The sequence below is a fragment of the Lethenteron reissneri genome, chromosome 14 (genome assembly GCF_015708825.2).
Source record: "Lethenteron reissneri isolate LAM-NWPU_2019-01 chromosome 14, ASM1570882v1, whole genome shotgun sequence".
Taxonomy (NCBI): Eukaryota; Metazoa; Chordata; class Hyperoartia; order Petromyzontiformes; family Petromyzontidae; genus Lethenteron; species Lethenteron reissneri.
Genome location: NC_083792.1, coordinates 1,478,559 through 1,499,419, shown reverse-complemented (window position 1 = coordinate 1,499,419; position 20,861 = coordinate 1,478,559). Strand labels below are relative to the sequence as shown.

The 20,861-nt window shown below is 55.5% G+C and overlaps 1 pseudogene; it reads right to left on the bottom strand.

Annotated features, from left to right (window-relative positions):
* Window positions 1-2,916, bottom strand: part of LOC133342160 (uncharacterized) — a 3,937-nt pseudogene extending 1,021 nt beyond the window's left edge.
* Window positions 2,917-20,861: the final 17,945 nt, after the last annotated feature.

Below are 20,861 nucleotides of genomic sequence, written 5' to 3'. Positions count from 1 at the left end.
TCATCAGAGTCATTCATGAATCACACTCATGTACCCTTCAAGGGACCATCCTACACCAAATCCCATACATGAGACCACTATGGCTGATCATTATTGGTGGTAAGCCAATTGAGATGCGAAATCGATGTAAATGCGTTCTACAAATTGGATCCAATCTCATCGCTTGCAAACGATGAACGTGCTGCGCCGCAGGGGCGTAGGGGTTTAATTTGCGTGGCCTTTGACGGGAGGCGGAACGCGGAATGAGAGCGGTCGCTGACGATGCAATTGTGCCGAGATTATGTTGGACTCTTATAGAGTTGATTCCTTAATATTTTAAATTGTCCTCTTGGAATAGTTCCCGAGCCAGAGCAGACACTGGCAATACCTAAGGCAGCGAACACTCTTGCCCTAGTGATGTATTCATGCGGCTGATGTGAGTTAATTATTTAATAACCCACTCATTGCAATTAGGTTATCAAAAGATCACCGGTATTGGCCACGTAAGTAAAACTGGAAGCGCTAAAGTTGTGCCACCTCGGGTGCTATGGACGAGTGGAATACCTCGCCAGGGCTCATCAACGTGCGTCCCGTCAATACTCGCCAGGGCTCACAGCTCACCGCGCGCCTCGCAACACGACTCCCCGTGTCGCCGTGGGGAGCGTGTGGGCAAGTGCTGTTAGCGAGTGCCTATTAACGCCGGCACAGCACACGAGGGGGTTGTCGCAGTTAGCGCCACGCCCGGCCGCCTTTGTCTCTAAAGTGCCGACGTATGCACACCGCAACGGGTGCACACACGCTCGCGCACGCTCACACGCACACACGCGCACACACACACGCACGCGCACGCGCGCACGCACGCACAAACACACGCACACACACACACGCACACACACATACTACCACGGCGCAAGAGGCAGCGCAGAGAACGCGTCCCGAGAGAGGAACAGCCGCTGTGGAGACAGAGCGATAACAGCGACTCGTGCACAGCGTCAATACTGAGAGCGGCGACGTCCCTCCCATCACGCCGCTGCTGCGCTGTGCCGACGTGAAGCCAAGAGACGAAGGGATTCACTTCAGCGGGGAACTCGCACAGCGAGTAGTGCACGACCTTGTGAGATTAAAGGCCACCGATCGCCTAGCTGCGACTATCCGCGTGGCTCTCTTGAGAGACGGGGGGGGGGGGGCGCGGGGGGGGGGGGAGACGGAGAGTTCGTGACGCGTCAGCTGCAGCTGCTGGCGGTCACCGGCGAGCGGGCCGACGACTCCAGCTCGCCCGCTCGCTCCACTGCCCCTCGGGATCCCGGTTCATTCGCAGGCGGCTGAGGCCCCGATTCGAACCCAGAGTCTCGCGGGACCGGCGCAGTGCTCCGACGCCGCCATTATGAATGCCCTCCCTGAGCAACTCTGCCACTTTTAAAACAAAGATAACGGCGCTCCTGCTACTTCTCTACTGACGACGGCGATGATGATGCTCATGCGATGACAATGCCATGATAGTGGTGATGATGATGGTTAGAGCCATTTGTCACGGTTACGATGCGGCTCGTAAAGTTTCGTGTCCGTCACTTTGACAAATCCGCGCGCTAATTACGAGGGAGGCAACACGGATTGATGATTGATGCTGACGCGAGCACGGAACTTTTACGCGCTCGCGGGCGGCAGGAGCAGAGTCTCACCCGCTCCCCTCTCCTCCTCCTCCCCCTCCCGCCCCTGGCCGCCCTGGAACACCTCGAGCCACCTGCGCACGTCGGCCAGCCGGCCCCCCGTGGGGTCGCGGCTGCCCTGGTAGACGACGCGGCCGCGGTGCAGCACGAAGAGGCGGTGGAACGCGGCCCCGTAGGCGCGCGCACGCGTCCCCCATGCCGTCGGCGACCAGGGCGCACGGCGGCGCGAGCAGCGGGGACAGCTGCTTGGCCGCGGCCAGCCGCTCGCACAGCGTGCGGTGCTGCGGGACCTGCAGCAGCGCGTCCCCGGTCCGCCACCCGTCCGAGGGGTGCGCCTCCCTCGTGTACACCACCAGCACGTCGGCCACGGCCGCCCAGCGAGCCGCCAGGCGGGACAGCGCGCCCAGCCGCGCCACGAACGGCGGTCAACTGCCGCTGCCGAAGCACACGACGAGCGGGCGGCGCGGGTCGCGGGAGAAGTCGAGGAGGTGGTCGCTGCCGGTGTCGACGCCGTTGCGGCAGCCGCGTCGGCGATCGGGGCACGGCGACGACGGGCGAGTTGGGAGCCGGGCCGCCCAGCCTCGCCTCGCGGCCCGCGTTCATCAGGTGGCCGCGCCACACGGCGCGCAGCGCGGGGCACGTGAAAGTCCGCTCCGTGGCGGAGATGCGCAGCGGGGGGTCCTCCTCCTCCTGCTGCTGCTGCTGTCTTGCTCCTTCATCAGCGACACTCGCACCTGCCGCACCTTCGTCGCTGTGAGGAATGTCGATGCTCACTTGGCCGTGGGGCGCTGCTTCCTCGCTGCTGCTGCTGCCGTCACCGCCACAGCCGTCACCTGGTGACAGCAGTGCACTGGAGGACGACTCCACAGAGGGAAATGATTTTGAAGGCGGCGCCGCTGCTGCTGCTGCTGTTGTCGCTATTGCGGTTGCTGTGTCGCCCGGTAACGACGACGACTTTTGCATTCGTTCGAGCACAAATCGGCGCACGCAGGGCACGTCGAGCAGAAAGAGCATGAGCGCCGAGAGGAGAAATCGCGGCAGAACGCAGAGCCACTCGGCCAGCCGCCTCACCTGCAGCACCTTGCCGAGCGCCGCCACGGGCGGCAGCAGCAGCAGCAGCATGGCGGTGGCGGTGGCGCCGCTGTGGCCGCTGCCGCCGCGGGGATGGCTGAGGGGCCTGCGCGCCACCAGACCCACGGTGCCCCGTGCCTTCGACGCCTTCGAGCGTCTTGAGGATTACACGGCCAGGCCCGCGACTTGCTGCCTGAAGGAGGAGGAGCGGCGGTCGTCCGCCACAGGTGATCCGCCCACCTTGACTTGCCGCTGTCCTGGACCCACCCCGACGACGACGATGATGGTGATGATGGTGATGATGGCGATGATGCTGATGATGGCGATGATGCTGATGGTGCTCCACGTGGGTGGATGGATGGAGAGTGGACCGCTGGAACTTCGCTCGTGCCATTTATATATGTGTCTGTGTGCGCGTGTGTGTGTGTGTGTCTGTGCGTGCGTGTGCGTCTGTGCGTGTGTGTGGCGGTAGGGACGCACACACGCGCACGCAAGCACCAGCGCAACGTGGTGCGGGCGGGCGGGCGGGTGAGCGGATGCGTCACTTTGTTTTGTTTTTGCCTCGCGGGGCGAGGAGCGAGCGGATTAACGCTGCGGTCGTGGTGGTGGTCCGAGCGTGCGCCGCGGTGAGGACGCGGTGGGGGTTATCTCGGGTTAGTGGTGGGGGGGGGGGGGTTAGGTGGGGGTGGATAAGGTGTAGGTGGGAGGGGTTGGATAGTGGACAGAGCTATTGGCGGGCGGGGGGTCAGATATGTTTTGGAGTGGGGGGTATTTAGTGTTAGTCGGGAGGTCAGCTATAGTTAGTAGGGGTGGGGGGTTAGGTCTGGTTAATGTGGGGGGTGGGGTTAGCTGTGGTTAATAGGAGTGGGAGCGGGCGGGGGGTTGTTAGTTATGGTTAATGTGGGGGTGGAGTTGGCTGTAGTTAGTAGGGGGTGGGGGTGTGGAGTGGTTAGCAATGGCGAGTCGTGGAGGTATGGGGTGGTGAGCTTGGTGAGTCGTGGGGGTGTGGGGTGGTGAGCTTGGGGAGTCGTGGGGGTGTGGGGTGGTGAGCTTAGTGAGTCGTGGGGGTGTGGGGTGGTGAGCTTGGGGAGTCGTGGGGGGTGTGGGTGGTGAGCTTGGTGGGTCGTGGGGGTGTGGGGGTGGTGAGCTTGGGGAGTCGTGGGGGGTGGGTGGTGAGCTTGGTGAGTCGTGGGGGTGTGGGGTGGTGAACTTGGGGAGCCGTGGGGTGTGGGGTGGTGAGCTTGGGGAGTCGTGGGGGTGTGGGGTGGTGAGCTTGGGGAGTCGTGGGGGGTGTGGGGTGGTGAGCTTGGGGAGTCCGTGGGGTGTGGGGGGTGGTGAGCTTGGGGAGTCGTGGGGTGTGGGGTGGTGAGCTTGGTGGGTCGTGGGGTGTGGGGTGTGAGCTTGGGGAGTCGTGGGGGTGTGGGGTGGTGAGCTTGGGAGTCGTGGGGGTGTGGGGTGGTGAGCTTAGTGGAGTCGTGGGGGGTGGAGTGGTGAGCTTAGTGAGTCGTGGGGTGTGGGGTGGTGAGCTTAGTGAGTCGTGGTGTGGGGTGTGAGCTCTAGTGAGTCGTGGGGTGTGGGGTGGTGAGCTTAGTGAGTCGTGGGGGTGTGGGGTGGTGAGCTTGGGGAGTCGTGGGGGTGTGGGGTGGTGAGCTTGGTGGGTCGTGGGTGTGGGGTGGTGAGCTTGGGGAGTCGTGGGGGTGTGGGGTGGTGAGCTTGGTGAGTCGTGGGGGTGGTGAGCTTGGGGAGTCGTGGGGGTGGGGGTGGTGAGCTTGGGGAGTCGTGGGGTGTGGGGTGGTGAGCTTGGGGAGTCGTGGGGGGTGTGGGGTGGTGAGCTTGGGGAGTCGTGGGTGTGGGGTGGTGAGCTTGGGGAGTCGTGGGGGTGTGGGGTGGTGAGCTTGGTGAGTCGTGGGGGTGTGGGGTGGTGAGCTTGGGGAGTCGTGGGGGTGTGGGGTGGTGAGCTTGGGGAGTCGTGGGGGTGGGGTGGTGAGATTGGGGAGTCGTGGGGGGTGTGGGGTGGTGGGCTTTGGGAGTCGTGGGGGGTGTGAGAGGCGCTCTACTCGCCCCTGGAGACCGTGAGCGAGCGCCCCCGCGTGGCTCCGCGCGGGACGAGGAACCTGACGGCCGAGAGCGGCGGGCGCAGTGGCCCCGTGGTGGTGGTCCCGTAGTGGTGGCCCCGTAGTGGTGGTCACCGTAGTGGTGGTCCCGTAGTGGTGGTCATCGGCGGTGGTCCCGTAGCGGTGGTCACCGTGGTGGTGGTCACCGTGGTGGTTGCCCCGTGGTGCTGGCCCTGTTCGTGGTCACGCGCCCTCCATGGGGTGCGATGCTCTTGGTCAATCATCATCAGCGTCTCGAGACTTTCATACTCACCTAGGACCACTCGTTATCTCGCTTCATTTGCCACGGTGGCTATGAGATGTTAACTTCCTCGCCTGAATGCAGGAGGTCCTGGCTTCGATCCCGACCCTGACGCCTGTTTTATATTTGGAGTTTACGTGTCTCTCTCCGTGGTCGCGTGGATTTTATTCCGGGTCCTCCGGGTTTTCCCTCCACATTTAGAAACGTGCGTTTAGAGTATTTGGCTGCAATAAATGTCCACATGATCAGCCACTTCGTTGAGCTATTATTTGTGGCCAGGTAGCTTCTGAAAAAAGAGCTACATCGTTCAGTGGGCTTTACCTGGTAAAATAAAAGAGTTATTTTTATTATGTATGTTTGTACAAGTCGTGTAACCATAAGTCGTACGACTCTTTTCAGAAGTTCGTTTTTGAGGTTTTATTTTATCAAGATGTGTTCAGCCAATTACTGATGGGTTGTGTTTATTGTACAAGTGGAAGGAAACCGGAACACCCGTAGAAAATCCACTTGCTGCTGTAATCGCCTTCTCCTGGCGAGCCAGGGTACGGGCACCTCCTCGGCGCCCACGGGTAGAAGGGGAGTTTCACAACAACATCAGCGTGCGGTAACCCACCAACCCCTCGCTGTCACTGCCTCTCCACAGCGCGGGACTAGCAATCAGCAGCCACCACACGGCTCGGGTGAGGAGGGGACGATGCTGCGACACAGCCGCGTGTGAGCAATACGCCACGGGGTCTCTACTCATTGCTGTTAACTGCCGCTGACCAGGGCACCCTGACCCCCCTCCCCCCCCCCGTGTTAGCTGGGCTGCGGGTCCACGTGGGGGTGGTGAGAGTCGGTGTGGGCGGCCAATGAGGGAACAGGGGGCACCTGGAGCGCTCCTCCTCGCTCACGCCACCGCCCGGGGACCACGCGAGGGATCGACATCCACCCATTCATTTTCAAAATCATACTTTCATTGGCCAATTTAAAACCACACCTAAAGCCCAAGACTGGGAAGATGTTTTCAGATGTCCGGACGATACTGGTTTTAACTGCCGTGCCAGGGTAACGTCCGTGCCCAATTGGGTTAAATGTTGTCCAGACTGCTCTCCAGCAACAACGCCCGATGGTGCTCAAGCAGCAGCGATAGATTGGTAACGTTGGTTCACCACGTGACACCTTCATCAAGTGGCCCTGTCAGGTGGAGGAGAGTTCATGACACATTTTACTCATATAGCGATCTGACCCAAACATCATGAATATTTAAAGCCAATTAAAATGTACACGAACAATTAATGAACATGAACAATAAAACATTGACTATTATAATGATACGTGAAGTTCACGTATCCAGTCCACAAATCAAAAAGGCAATTATTTCTCTTCTGTGCCCTCTGTACCCCTTGCAGTGATAGAAGATCACTGACTGGTGGACAAAGCCGTTGAAGCTGCAGTAACAAGAGACTGAAAGTATTAAAGGGAATTCAGGAGCTGTCTGACAGAGGATACTCTCCAAATCCATCCATCAGTGGTGTTAATGGGCAGATGATTGGGAGGGATGAAGAAGCTACATCATAGGACCTCCCTTGCTACTATCGAAATATAAGAATAGGTTTTACCCTTTCTGGCAATTAACAATTTGTATCAAGATGTTAAAACACCAAACAGGACTCATGTCTGCATTAACCACATATACTTGTGACGAACATGCAAACAGTGCATTGCCTTTGTGCTGCTCGCCTTTTGGCGTCCTCTGGTCTAACACTTTGAAACGAGGCTGTAAAGGAAGCTGTCTCTGGTGTGGACCAATCAGTTTGCATGTTCGCCACAAGTGTATGTGGTTAATGCAGTAACATGATTCCTTGCAAAAGGTTTCTATTTGGTGTTTTAACATCTTAACAAACAGTTTTATTGCCAGAAAGGGTAAAACCTATTCTTGTAGAGATTAAGAAGTTGCTAAACGATGGGATGAACATTTTGAATTAATATTGAACTGCCCACTACCAACAACTAGCTCCGGCTTTGGACAAATATCCATGTTCCAGTTATCAATACGAGTACAGATGATGCAACCAAAGCAGAGGTCACCAAGGATAACTTCACAATGGCAATGCTTGGAGCTGCCGATACGCTCCATGAAGGGTCGCTAAAATCCGGGGAAGTGATCATTGAACAACTCTCGGTCATTTTGCAATCTCGGATAGGAGAGGGAGGGATGAATTTGAAATCCCACAACCGATCTAAGCATGCACTGAGACTGGAGTTAACGTGTTGCCACTGCCCACGTAGGTGACTTTACCGAAAGAACCAAAGAGTATGGATTCCTGCAGTCACAAAAGCTTCCAATCAAGATTGTCATGAATTTTGTTGAGCACAATGAAGGGAGACAGTAGATCAGACGTCGAGATCTGAACGGGCAGGATTTCTCTGGGGGAAATCATGCTGCGAATGGATAAAAGCGCTGCGACGACTGGCTGAGAAGTCTTGTGCGTGCTAAGGGAAGTATTGTGCGTGCTAGGAGAAGTCTCTTCTGTGCCCTCTGTACCCTAGGAGCCGGTGCTCGTGACCGACATTGACCTCAAGACGTCCACCTTTCGACATCGTGCATCGGGAATCCACGTGGATGGAGCACAGTGAAGAGCGATGGAGTTCCGGAGAAGATGGTGAAGGTTTGCATGGCTTTGACACATGTTGCTGGTGAAGAATACATCTAGAAGGCCAATAGAAAACTACAAACTATTATTTATTTTACCAGATAAGGCCCACGGAGCTATATAGCTCTTTTTCATAGGCGACCTGGCTATCACAAATGATAGCTCGACGAAGTGGCTGGTCATGTGGACATTTATTGCAGCCAAATACTCTAAACGCACGTTTCTAAATGTGGAGGGGAAACCCGGAGGACTCAGAGAGAAAATCCACACAAACTCCAAATATACAGCGGATGTCAGGGTCGGGATCGAACCCAGGCCCTCCTGCATCCCAGGCGAGGTAGTTAACATCTCGCCACCGTGCTGCCCTACAGATACAGTATATTTTTCGTTGAGAGACAAAACATAGGGTGAGTTATTCGTTGTATTACCCAGGGTGATCTTCCCAATAGCGCATCCTAAGTTTTATAAAAAATCGGACTTGTGAATAATTTCGTAACGTTTTGCTGTGCCGACAGGGGCCCTCTCAGCACCAAATAACATCTTGAACAACAAACCCGGTAGTATTTATTTATCAAGCCTGGCACTTGAAATTGACTGAACGTTTTTTTTGCGGGAACAAATGCTGGCAGTTACTATAAGTCTAGAAGGCCAATAGGCCGAACGACTATATAAATGTGTGTGTTACAATATGTTTATATGGAGCTATGGACTGAAGTTTGTTTTAATCTGTCTGATACGACACGAGTGCGAGCGACTGAGTGGTGTCAATTTAGCGGCTCTGCGGTGCGCCGACGCCCATTGGTTAGCGCCGAGTCAAGTTCAACTCCGGGCTTCTTGGGTCAGCTGGCTTGTGCTAGGCATAGATGTTGCTCATACCGAGGTGATTTCTGGAAAGCAACAATATTTAATTACTTACACGACTTGGATTGGGCCATTAGGTCGATGGCAAATCTAAACCTTTAGAGGCACAGCGATTCAAATTGCTGGATGAAGGCCAATGTTCAGAATCTGACAGCTGGACAATACAATGCAAAACATTCAGGTTTACGCCGTCCAATTGGAGGAGTTTGAAGATTTTGTTAATCTCCGCTCCTCGCAGTGTTCCATGGGCATCGCGTCTCTCACCAGGGTGCCATGGAGTTTTTCTCTCACCGCGTCTGTGATGGTTTCACCGAAGAGGCTACGGAGACGTCGTAAGTTACGACCTAGCACAAACATCAGGAACTACTTATAAGAATAACATCTTCGACTTGTAGCACACTGCCCCACAGTATCCGCTCACTTTCGCTGAGAGAGAGAAAGAGAGAGGATGACTGAGACAAGCAGGAAGGCAGTCACGCAGTCAGCCAGCACCGACAATTGCCCCGAGTTCCGTGGTCCTCTATATATTAAGGTGTTATCAATGTTTAAGATATGGAAGAAAACCAGAGCAATTAAATAAAGCCGACATGTGCGAGGGGGAAACGCTCTATCCCATATAGATGAAACAATTGGAGTCCAATCTTTGTTACTGTACCGCATTCTCCTGGGGAGCCAGGTGGCGCGACACCTCGACGCCCACGGGAAGAGAGTTTTACAAGAGTGGTTCAATCCACCAACTCTCCATCGCTCCAGAATGCTGCATTGCAGACAATCATAGAGAGAGCCGAACGCCTGGCTATACGTGTGGACCTGAGTCGTGGGGACATTACTGAAGGGTCACTTAAATAGATTGTAGGCATTTTCCATGGGTTGCCAAGAACGTTTGCGTCACGTCAAGTGGTCTGACTGAAGCTCCCCATTGACTTCATAGAGCCATGAAGCTCCCCAATTGACATCACAGAGCCCTGAAGCTCCCCGATGACATCATAGAGCCATGAAGTTCCCCAATGACATCATAGAGCCATGAAGCTCTCCATTGACATCATAGAGCCATGAAGCTCCCAATCGACATCCTAGTGTCATGAAGCTCCCCAATGACATCATAGTGTCATGAAGCTCCCCATTGACATCATAGAGCCCTGAAGCTCCCCATTGACATCATAGAGCCCTGAAGCTCCCCAATGACATCATAGAGCCCTGAAGCTCCCCATTGACATCATAGAGCCCTGAAGCTCCCCAATGACATCATAGAGCCCTGAAGCTCCCCAATGACATCATAAAACCCTGAAGTTCCCATTGACACCATAGTGTCATGAAGCTCCCATTGACATCATAGAGCCCTGAAGCTCCCCATTGACATCATAGTGTCATGAAGCTCCCCAATGACATCATAGAGCCCTGAAGCTCCCCAATTGACATCATAGAGCCATGAAGCTCCCCAATGACATCATAGAGCCATGAAGCTCCCCAATGACATCATAGTGTAATGAAGCTCCCCAATGACATCATAGTGTCATGAAGCTCTCCAATGACATCATAGAGCCCTTAAGCTCCCCAATGACAGGGTGAATATCTCAAAGACTCAGGCTCAGAATGAGCGTTGCGCACGTTGGTCGAAGGGGGACATGCCATGGTCGGTTGGGGATGCTGCGTGGCTTCATTGCCCACAGGTGCCAGTTGATGCATCTGCTAAACTTCACCGGCCCTGGCATGGCCCTGTGATGATTGTGAAGGTTTTGCGCCCTCAGTGTGTTCATGTTCATCACGGTTGCCGGGTTTGGTTTGTTCACCCATCGCGATTAAAACCGTTCGTTGCTCCTGTGCCGCCATCGTCATTTCCCAATCCCGGAATTCAATTCCGGTGCTTGACATTCCCAACAGACCTGTCATCCCTGTCAAGAGTGATCTTCCGCAGCCTGTTTCTTTGCCGTTCACAGCGCCACTTAAGGTGGCGGCGAGTCCGGAGGATGTCGCTAATTCCCCATGCCCATCGGCGGGAGTTCTGGTGGGACCGCCTATTGTTGGACCACTACCCCCACCAGTCGGTGTTCCTGTCTCGCCGCTAGCGGACGGACCAGCTATGAGGGCACGCTCTAAATCGTTGCTATTTTCTTAAACCATTATTTTATTCGGATTGTGTGCTTTGTCCGCGGCGTTGTTGTTGTGTTGGGGGGAGTCCTACATTTTTTCATAATTTTCTTCTCTCGTTGTGTTGTGTTATGCAGCTGATGGCATTCTGTTGTGTTGCCCTTCCTTAGCCGGGACGGCTAAAAAAATATATACGGGGGGGGGGGTGATGTAATGAGAGCGCCATCGCCTGGATTATTCATGGGGCATGTATTTTATTCTACAACCATACTTATCCATAGTGGGGTTTATATCTGGGTGAAAGTGAGAGGCGGTTCCACCAGGGAGGCTTCAGGAACATTCAGGAAGGTTCCAGAAGGGGCGTGGCCAGAGGCGGGGCTTAGGCCTGGGTAGGGGGATATAAGGGGACATGGAGCGATGTGAAGGGGTCGGTGTCGAAGACTGAAGAGGAGCCCCACCGCTGCTGCCCCGCCACCTCCATCAACCACATGGCGGCTCGTCCTCCAGCCGCCCAGCCGCTCCTTAGAGCACCGTCATCCGGCGGTGCGTTGGAGAGCGGGTGAGTGGCGTGGGGAAGCGTAGCTACATGAAGAGTGGATGCCGCAAGAAGAAAGAGACGGAGACGTGTGGCTGTACTGAGCTTTTATTGAATAAACAACTTATATTATTTACCGTGTCGGAGACCACTCATTTCACCTGTACTGTAGACATTTCACAGTGCGTTCGGACCACGCGGCACTTCAATACGCGTTACGAGTTGATCAGCCATCCGGTCAACTATCCCGCTGGCTCGAGGTCCTTCAGGACTACACGTTCACGGTTACCTATAGCAAGGGTGTCCGACATGCCAACGCTGACGCATTGTCGCGATTGCCGACTGCCGGGAGGTGCGCGTGCTTCCTCGGTTCGGGGCATTGCAGGCTACCAGTTGATGGCTCGCCTTCATCTCTCGCTGCTGCGGCCGATGCTGGGATCAATTCCACTGGGGTGTCCGATGCATCGGTCACGCAAGGCACATTGTTGGGCCTGAGTTTGGCTGATTGGGGGCGTCTTCAGGTGGAAGACGCTTCCCTTTTTAAATTGCGCCGTTGCGCCGGTGAGTCTCGCGGGGATAGAGGTCATGGGGGTCCTGTTTCCTTCACCATACGAGACGGCCTCCTCATGAGATGGGACAGCTGCTCACAAAAATACAAATTAATGGTGCCCACTTTCCTACGGTGAAAGGCGGTTGGGCTGCTCGCGAGCGCCTCCTGCATTTGGGAGTACATAAAACACTTGCCATGCTCCAGCTGGACTTCTTCTGGCCAGGTATGGCAAGGGATGTAGCCGACTTACTCCAAGACTGCACCGAGTGCGCACGCCGAAAACCTCCCGCTAGACCGTCCTGCCCGCCGTTGCAGTCCATTCGTGTGTCCAGTGTCAATGAACTTGTCGCGCTGGACATTTTGGGGCCATTTCCTGCCACTCCCTGGGGTAACAAGTACCTGTTGGTTGGGGTAGAATACTTCACTCGATGGCCTATGGCCTGGCCACTCCCCAACCAATCGGTTGCACCCATCATGGAGGCCTTTCTTCAGGGCTATGTCCTGGACAAGGGTGCTCCCAAACAGCTGCTGACTGATCAAGGGAAGAATTTCTCGTCTACCTTGTTGCGGGACATGTGCAATCTGCTGGGCATGCATAAAATTCGTACCTCACCATATCACCCGCAAATGTCGAGCCACCAGTTGTGCGAGTTGCAGGACGATTGGGACCTGCTTGATTCCCAGGTGCCTGGCTGCGTACAGGATGGCACTCTCACGCGGCGACTGGTTTTTTGCCATTTTACCTAATGTATGGCAGGGAGATTAACCCCCTGGTAAAGGTCCAATTGCATGTCAAGCTGCCTGCCTTTAAGTCTAAAATCGCCGACCACATACGTTTCAATGTCCAAAAGTTGGTCGATGTGCGGGAGGCTGCTAAACATAACTCGGAGTCGCGCCAACTGGCCAATGAACGCCTTCGGGTCCTTCGTACGTCTGGTCATCAGTGGGTAAAGGGGGACAGGGCTTGGCTCCATTTCCCCCAGGTACCTTTGGCGACATCGCCAAAACTTATCAAACCTTAAAAGAGCCCCGTAGAGATCATCCGGGTCGTCTGGCTGCAATGTGTCCAGATTCAGTATTGTAGGCGCCGCTGGTACGTTTACGTTCACCCGTCGCGTCTTAAACCCTTTGTCGCACTGCACACTTCGTCCGCACTACACGGGGGCTGAGAGAGTGATGGCGAGCATTCGTCCGCCCAACCAGAGAGCCACCAGGTTGCTCGGGGCCCTGCAGACCCGCCACCGCAACCCTCCGCCGCTCCAGATGGACCAGCCACGCGGACTCGCTCAAAATCGAAAACATTTTCCTGAACTTACCCACATTCTCACGGCCTCCACACCGCACACTTACCTTGCGTCCGACTGGTCATCTGTTCGGGGTTTATTCTCGCCCTTGTCATGCCGACGGTTAGCCGCGTTGTCATTGGGTGTGTCATGCGGGTGGGCGTGCAACAATATGTGTGTATATAGTGTACATTTTGTACAGGTGCGTTGGGGTATTTATGTGGGACCACTCGGTTTGTTGTTGTTATCGTTTTTTTAAAGAGGCACACGTGGTTACATGTGTAATGAGAGAGCACCATCCAGGGGGTGCCAGAGGGTAAAGGGTACAGGCACCATGATGTAATCAGCATCCAATCCTAAGGGGGGATAAGATTTTGGCCAGAGAGGACGGGCGGGGTTGCTGAGAGAGGTTCGGGAACTATTGGGACAGTTCCACGAGGGGGCGTGGCCAGAGGCGGAGCTTAGCTCCTCCGAGTAGGATATAAGGGGCATCGGGGAAGGACTCAGGGTCGGTGTGGGGAGCCTGGGTTCCGGACCGCGTCACTGCTCATCTCCTCCTCGCCACGGGCCACGTGGCGGATCCTCCCTCGGAGCTCACCTCCGCTTCCAGCGTGCCGTCAGCCAGCGGCTAGGCCAGGAGAGTGGACGCATCGTCCACGGGATTGGAAAGAGGGACATACTGGAGGGGGAAGGAGCGAAGCCGTGCTGTACTTCCGTTAATAAAAGAAGCACTCGAACAAGCATCGCCTTGGAAGTGTTTTATTACACATGGTTTGTTGATGTTCCATGGGGGTTTGTTGGCAGCCGGGACCCACTACAATTGTCTTGCCGATTGCCTGTTCTCTATAACAATCTTTATTCCAACCCGCACTGCCACTAGGGGTCGCTACATTCACCAAAATAGTTAAAATCTATTTTTTTTATCACAACCGTGTATTGCAATGATCTATTCGATCTTGAGGGGCATACCATTGCCAAACCTCCGCTGGTTAGCAGTTGGTAGTCTCACCACAGCTCTGCCCTGTCACACACCCAAATCATTAATTGTTACAATGGGTAACGCTTTCACATTGAACTGAAGAGGACATTTGGCGGCACGGGAGAATCGTCTTGATATTCGGACAGGAGTGATAACACTGACGCCTATGTGCAGAGTGGTAGGAGAAGAGGAGGGAGTGTATTCCAGTGATATAAGAGGGAGTGAATTCCAGTGATATAGGAGGAGGGAGTGAATTCCAGTGATGGAGGAGGAGGGAGTGAATTCCATGGAGAGAAGAGGAGGGAGTGAATTCCAGTGAGAGAAGAGGAGGGAGTGAATTCCAGGCGAGTGGAGCCGCGACAGAGAAACGACGTTCCACGTGCACGGTTCGAGAGACTTGGCACTTGTCAAGGGGGAGGGGCGGGGGAGGAGACGACTTCTAAGGAGGATCGGAGGTTGCGAGATGAGACTCACGAACGGGACGGCGGAAAATGAAGAGGCCGGTTTGGCCCAGAATAGTGTCGCTGTGTTTGGCACGGCACGGACTCGCGAGGGCTCAGCTCCTCCTGTGCTTCATGGGAGAGTGGGAATAGCGGACGTTGTGAGATTGAGCTGTGAGGTGGCCAAGGAGATGGGGCCCACAACCACGGATTCTTGAAGCCATCTTTGTTACTGACTGCGGCACTTCGGGCTTTCTCCAGTTTCATTCGTTACACGCCAAACACTCATTCGTGTGATTGGTGACACACGCCCAACCCGGGGCCATCCTGACGAGAAGTTCAGAGACGCAGCGAGGCTTGCCCGGGTACAGAAAGGGCGTTTGTGTGAGTCAGCTGCTTTGGTAGTTGTAGAATCCCGTGATGTTGTTTCCCATCTGCTCACGATGAGTGCGGAGGTTCGATGTTCGAGACGATGGGTGTTTAACGAGTCTGTCTGTCCGTGGTGGCGAGATGTTTACTACCTCGCCTGGTTTCCAGGAGGCTGTGAGTTCGATCCCAACCCTGACGCCTGCTGTATATTTGGAGTTTGCGTGTCTCTCTCTCTCCGTGGTCGCGTGGATTTTTCTCCGGGTCCTCTGGTTTGTCCCTCCACATTTCGAATGAACATCACGCGTTTAGAGTATCTGGCTGCTATAAATGTCCACATGGTGATGATAAGCCACTTCGTTGCCCTATCATTCGTGATGGCCAGGTCGCTTCTGAAAAAAAGAGCCACACAGCTGGGTTGGGGCCTTACCCGGTAAAATATAAATACCGACTCTCTGTGTCGTTTTACATAACATTTCGATACTTTGCTAGGTTATTTAATTTAGTGTGTTCTGTCTCCCTCTAAGCCTGCTTACCTTACTCCCCTCCCTTCGTACTCATTGACATGTAAATGTTTTCCCTACCCCCTCCCTCTCTCTGCCTCCGCCCCCCTCTGTCTATTAAGGCCACCCCACAGAGACGATCACCTCTCTCTGTACCTGGGTTGCTCTCTCTATGTATCTTGGTGATATCTGTCTGCTTATATGTCTGTCTATAGTTTTCTGGTTATATTCTATGTCGCTATTTCATTATACCTGATGATGATTGCTTGTGTTGCAATCGAAACGTCGTATGCTATTATTTAATTTATTATTTTATTTTTATACGTGACTTTACCGAAAAAAAAACAAAGAAAAATATAAATAGTTTCGTTTTCACTTAATATTCTGTCAGGTCACGTGAGGCGACAAAACAAGGCGACGCTGCAGACAAAACACATCGCAGGGCACTGGAAGCTTCCAGAGCAGGGGTCACCCACCGGGCACCGACAAAATCGCCTCGGCGCGGAGGGGGGTCGGGCGGGATCAGGCGAAAGCCGGTTGAGTTGGGTCTCGCCTCGTCTCGCCGCGCCAGACGAGGCGAGGAGACGCGTCGAGGCAAAGACAAAGGAGTCCCGTGTCATTTGCGTGGGGAGCCTCCTGCCACCAGATAACGCGAAACAGCCGAGACGTGTTCATTGAGACCGTGGGTCCTTGGCCAGCAGGCTGCTGCTGCTGGCCACTAACCACAGCAGCGAGGCACGTCATTCATATCCCGAGTGGTCGAAACAATATGGACACATTATGGAGGAAATGTCATTATATTTTGAAGCTTCTACATGTTATCCCACAAGTTTCAATACAACTCATTAAACTCGTTAATTAATTATCTCCTCTGTGTGCGTTATCTCGGAGCCATCGCTGCCACGATATTCAATCAGCTGTTGAGAGGGAAGTCAGAGGGCCGTGAGCAATCTGTGGGGTATCTATAAATGGATCGGGCTGTACTTTACTTTAATGGAAATACCAAATGCACCCAAATCAGGGCACAAAACGTAAACTCGTCACCAGTGTCGGCCGTGAGCTGGAGTCGAACTCAGGTCGCCGGGTTTGTAGCACAGCGCACGAACCGATACACCACTGCTCATCACCACCAGCGTCATTGCCCCCTAACACAGCAATGTGGAATTACAACCACTAGCTTAAGATGACGTGATAATGATACAGTAAGACGATACAGCAGATGAGTGGCCTTTAACCCGCAATAATGAATTCGCATGACTCTACTTATATTCGTCTTAATGAGAAACGATGCCTGATGATGTGAATAAAGTAAAAACTACAACTTTGTTCTACGACAGTCAATCGTGATTACGGTCAGGCGAGAGTGGGGCATTGTGGCTCTCCGTCACTCGAGGGAGCGTGTGGCCGGTGGAGAGCGTGGGCCCAAAATCTGGGCCATATGGAGCACGACGCCACAGATCCACGTGTCTCGAACTGTCCACGTTGACGACCTCTCCGAGCCCATAATGAAGGTGAATGGAAGTAATTTCTGATGTCATTCACACAAGAAAGGCCCGGGTCTCAAGACCCCTCCCAGGAGAGTGCTACTGCACTCTCACCTCGCTACTCTCGCCTTGCACTGACGCTCATGGTCTCGAAGTGTTACAGCCTCATGTCACTATACACTACACTACATTGCAATATACTATACACGACACTACTATATACTACACTATACACTACACTATACTGTTACAGCCTCACGTCACTATACTACTATACATTGCATTACTGTACGCTACACTACTATACACCACACTATACACTACACTACTATACTCTACACTACACTGTTACAACCTCACGTCGGTTCTCTGCTGTTGCCCCTTGGTGTTGAACTCCATATCCTTTGCACATCTACAACATCGAATGCCCTCTGATTTTCAAGACACATCTAAAGGCCTCTATATCTGTGTTGGGTCAGGCTTTCGAGCCCTGCGCTTGACTTCCCACCTCTGATTGGTTGACTTGTCTGCAACATCTGGCGCGTTATAAATGCCATGATTATTCTAGAGGTGTTTGGTCGAGTCCAGCGATGAGAGTTGGCTTTAATGTGGAAGGAATCCAGAGATCCCCAAAAACATGAACCTCACACTACACAAGGACCACTGCCATCTCCTGGCCACACCTTCGCAAGGCCCTACGCTGACAACAGTTGCCAAGCCCTGGTTGATGGTCACCAGGCCCTGGTTGGTGATCACCAGGCCCTGGTTGGTGGTCACCAGGCCCTGGTTGGTGGTCACCAGGCCCTGGTTGGTGGTCACCAGGTCCTGGTTGGTGATCACCAGGCCCCTGGTTGGTGGTCACCAGTCCCTGGTTGATGGTCACCAGACCCTGGTTGGTGGTCACCAGGTCCTGGTTGGTGGTCACCAGGCCCTGGTTGGTGGTCACCAGGCCCTGGTTGGTGGTCACCAGGCCCTGGTTGGTGGTCACCAGACCCTGGTTGGTGGTCACCAGATCCTGGTTGGTGGTCACCAGACCCTGGTTGGTGGTCACCAGGTCCTGGTTGGTGGTCACCAGGCCCTGGTTGGTGATCACCAGGTCCTGGTTGGTGGTCACCAGGTCCTGGTTGGTGATCACCAGGTCCTGGTTGGTGGTCACCAGGTCCTGGTTGGTGGTCACCAGGCCCTGGTTGGTGGTCACCAGGTCCTGGTTGGTGGTCACCAGGTCCTGGTTGGTGATCACCAGGTCCTGGTTGGTGGTCACCAGGCCCTGGTTGGTGGTCACCAGGTCCTGGTTGGTGGTCACCAGGTCCTGGTTGGTGGTCACCAGGTCCTGGTTGGTGGTCACCAGGTCCTGGTTGGTGGTCACCAGGTCCTGGTTGGTGGTCACCAGACCCTGGTTGGTGGTCACCAGGTCCTGGTTGGTGGTCACCAGGCCCTGGTTGGTGGTCACCAGGCCCTGGTTGGTGGTCACCAGGCCCTGGTTGGTGGTCACCAGACCCTGGTTGGTGGTCACCAGGTCCTGGTTGGTGATCACCAGGTCCTGGTTGGTGGTCACCAGGTCCTGGTTGGTGGTCACCAGGCCCTGGTTGGTGGTCACTAGGCCCTGGTTGGTGGTCACCAGGCCCTGGTTGGTGGTCACCAGGTCCTGGTTGGTGATCACCAGGCCCTGGTTGGTGGTCACCAGGCCCTGGTTGATGGTCACCAGACCCTGGTTGGTGGTCACCAGGTCCTGGTTGGTGGTCACCAGGCCCTGGTTGGTGGTCACCAGACCCTGGTTGGTGGTCACCAGGTCCTGGTTGGTGGTCACCAGACCCTGGTTGGTGGTCACCAGACCCTGGTTGGTGGTCACCAGGTCCTGGTTGGTGGTCACCAGGCCCTGGTTGGTGGTCACCAGGTCCTGGTTGGTGGTCACCAGGCCCTGGTTGGTGGTCACCAGACCCTGGTTGGTGGTCACCAGGCCCTGGTTGGTGGTCACCAGACCCTGGTTGGTGGTCACCAGGCCCTGGTTGGTGGTCACCAGGCCCTGGTTGGTGGTCACAGTCCTGTTTGGTGGTCACCAGGTCCTGGTTGGTGATCACCAGGCCCTGGTTGGTGGTCACCAGACCCTGGTTGGTGGTCACCAGGCCCTGGTTGGTGGTCACCAGACCCTGGTTGGTGGTCACCAGATCCTGGTTTGTGGTCACCAGACCCTGGTTGGCACGGAACCGCGAGTGAGGAGGAAACCAAAACAGGCCCGGATAATTTAATGTCTCCGATGCAGATAGTGGCGCGGATTTGCCCAATAATGCCCAGCGAGCCCCCGTTAGCAGCATAGCATGGCACGTCAACAGGGAGCAAGGGACGACTTTGAACGGGAAGGATGTTATAAATCAAATCAGATATAATGGTCGCCGATGCCCCTGTGTCAATTAAAATCCGCACCTCTACCCCATCAATGTGACCGACCACAACCGATGATCCCGCCGACGCAGCAACGACACGATGGGCGAGCTCCGACCACTTACCTGGTTGGAGCGCTCGCCGCATTACAGAACAATCGCGCGCGACGGACGGGGAATTTGGAGCCCTGTTTAGTTGAGCGCGTGAGTGTGTGTCGGATGTGTGCGTGGGCCAAACGTGTGAGGTGCCGCGACTCGCCGTATTTCTCTGCTGGAGCTTGGGAGGAGACGGCGTGGCGTCCTGGCGAGGTGTCGCCCCGCGCTGACGGGGAGCCCGGCATCCTGACGCAACGTGGCCTTGCAGGCCACAGTTGTAGCAGCGTGTGAGCGCCCCAGATGTCCTGGGCTGCTCCTGGCGGCTCGGTCCATTCCGAGCCTGTGGCGCCGCCGATCTCCATTCCCCTCGCCGCTCCACCCCGCAGACCTCCTCCGACGGGAGGGCGGTGGCCGCCATGGCATGGCCGGCCGCTCCCTTTGCCGCCTTTCGACGTAGGGACCGCAAGCCCCCGTGTATGTGGCGCGCGATCAGCAGGGACGACATCTCCGCGTCGTCTTGAGCCAGGACGTTGACGTCCAGCTCATCAGCGAGTAGCAGCAGCTTCTCAGCCACCATGGCATCCACTCCTTCCTCGTCCATCCTTGGAAAAGCAGCCTTCGCCAGGGCCAGGAGAGCCGTCCGGAAGGCCAGGGGCGATTCGTTAGCGCCCCGATGCCGATCGTGGAACAGCTGCCTGCAGTCCGAAGGCGGCCCATAGATGGCTGACAGCAGCTGCAACGCCAGGTGTAGAGTGGCGCGCTTTTCCCTAGGCGCCGAGGTGAGGGTAGCCAGAGCGTCGTTGTCCAGCATCGCCGGCAGCGCGCGTAGAGCCTCGGCGTCCGTCCAGTTGAACCGCCTCTTGAAGCCGCCCCAGTCTCCGTCTGCGCCTACGAATTCTTTCAGAGGCGGCAGACGCTGCTGTAAGGCGACGTCCGTGGCTGCAGATCGCTCTCCGTCGCTCCCCGCCGATGACACAGTGTGGACGGGCTGTGCGCATGGCATCGCCGGTCGCTCTGATGTTGACGCGCTGGCCGGTGTTGATGATGTCACGGCTTGTGCTTGGCGCTCAGCAGTCACGTGACGCGGGCCGGCCCCGCCGTCCGCTCGCACTGTAGTGATGGCGGGAAATTTAACCGCGAGCCGCGTCGGGGTGGCGGGAAACGTCGCCGCGCGCCGGCTGCTGTCGTCGACCCGCGCTGCCCCTCCAGCCCCCAGCCGCGTGATCTCCTCCAACGCGGCGGCCGCGGCGTAGAGCAGTTCCGCCAGGCGGGAGTGGGCCAGCCGGAGTCCTTCAGCCGACGCATCCCCCCCCTCTTGTTGTAGCGGCGCGGGCGTACTCGGCCCCGGCTGCTCCGATCCGACCCCGGCCATCTCTGGTGTTGATTCGGCCGCGGCGTCTTCCATCTCCGACTCCTTGGTACGTGTCGTCCCTCGTGTGTCCATCGTTGGACGTTTTACTTCTGACACCAGATGTAGTAAGTATATGGAGGCTTGACGACAGGATCGGAGGCACACTTATTTATTACACCAACACAGTTATTACAGGTCACTTGGCTACAGGGATTTCTCGACAGCTAACCCCTCTAACC